A 2,006-nucleotide genomic window follows, 5' to 3' on the forward strand; every position below is an offset into this window, starting at 1 on the left:
CCTTCTTTTGGTGTCCATGTCTTCAAGCTCTTGTTGGAGCTTCCTAGCCATGCTTCTAGTGATGGGTCCATGATGGGCTTGGGCCCAAGTCATCACAAAATCCGGTGGCTCACAAACGCGCTAAACATATTGATATTGATTATCACTTTGTTCGAGAGCTTGTTCTATCTCACAAACTCATCACTCAATTCATTCCTTCTGATCTCCAGCTAGCAGACATATTCACTTTGGACCAAATCCTACGCTTTGCTTGAGGGGGATGATAGGAAATAATATATTTGATTATAGTTTACCTTATTTAGTTTCTGCATAATTGATTCTGTATTAAATAATTGATATATTCTTTCCTTAATTATGGTTATGTACATTTTATATATTGTACGCTGGTTACTCTTTCAAGATCAATAAAACACATTTGTTACAATCCTTACAGTTTCTCTTCCTTAAACTGCTAAATTGCACAAAAGAGTCGTCTATAATGAATGACAACTCATATAACACCCTTGGAACCAAAAAAATAGACACAAAACGACACTTCAGAATCAGAAGATCGCACCAAAAGGACTCCTTTGTTGTGCTCTGCTGAAGCTTGGTTCAGGCGAAGATTCTGAAGCAAACAAGTGTCACAAACTTAGACAATATTGGCAAAAGGTTCCAGGTGTTTGAAAATATTAGAAAGAAACGAGTGAATTTATTTATTTATTATTTCTCATGATGCAGAGGTGAACTATATGCGGAATAGGTAAAAACTCATCATGCTGCAAGCTAGTCAACAACACTAAATTTTTAAAGCATATTCAAGAACCACTAACCCGCAACATTGCCATCGGCATGGCAAGAAGGGCATACGAGTCAATCCCACCAGAATATACCTGCATACTTAACAAGAATCCCAATTAGGTATACTGGAATCAGAACATTACAACTAATATTCATATTATAGAGAACTCTTACCTCATTTAGCTCTCTTTGCTGCAGAAATACTTTCAAAATCAAACATAAGGGCCTTAGAGGTGGCCACTTAAGTCCTGCTTCCTACAAAATGAACATTACAACCATGAACAAGAATACACATAATGTTCCATCCAATACAGTATATAATTATTGAAATATATACCTATTGAGTATAATTTAATTTTTTTATTTAAGTTTACTCTAATATTTTAGTCATATTATTGAAGCAATAATATTATTTATACTTTTCAGAAGTTAAAATACAATAAAAGAGCATATTTATAAAAAAAAAATTATTATTTGACACCTAAATTTTTTACATTCATTTGATACTATCTTTATTTACTTCTTTCTTCTTCTTTTTTGAAAAAATACAAAACTTTACACTTTTATAACCATTTTACGCTTACGTCTATGTCAAATGTGTTGTTAGAAGCTGACAAAAATAGTATTTCCTGAGGCGTGTAGAGTCATTATCCTTAAGGACTTATCCGCAGTGTGTTGCGCAAGTCCCCCATGATACAACAGGAACTTCTCAGAATATTTCTGAGGATCTCAAAACTAGCAAGGAACTCTAAATAGAGTATAAGAATAACCCAAAATATTTTAGAAGAGAAAAACAACTAAAGAAAGAAACTCAGAAAAGAAGAGAATGAGAAGGAACGAATTTTGGTGTGTCTTGGAATGGAGGAAGTGCTCCCTATTTATAGAGCTAGGGAAGAATAAAATTAATAAAAATCAATAAAATAAAATTAAAAACATTAAAATTCTTAACGTTGAACACTTAAGGAATTTTTTATTGTTGCTCAAAATATTACCGTTGGCAACTAAGAACATTAACTTTGCCAAATCAACGTTGCAGTACATCTTTCAACGTCTTTTTGCAATCAACATTTTACAACAATCCCTCACTTATTGCAAAAGAAAGTTAAAAGAAAAGTATTTGACTCAAATAGTTCAAACATTAAAAGAGATAAGAAATTTTTTATTCTGGGTTTCATAGGATGTAATGCATTAGAGCTGATATAGCAAGTTATATGAACCAGTCTTAG

Source organism: Vigna radiata, unplaced genomic scaffold (assembly GCF_000741045.1).
Source record: "Vigna radiata var. radiata cultivar VC1973A unplaced genomic scaffold, Vradiata_ver6 scaffold_321, whole genome shotgun sequence".
Taxonomy (NCBI): Eukaryota; Viridiplantae; Streptophyta; class Magnoliopsida; order Fabales; family Fabaceae; genus Vigna; species Vigna radiata.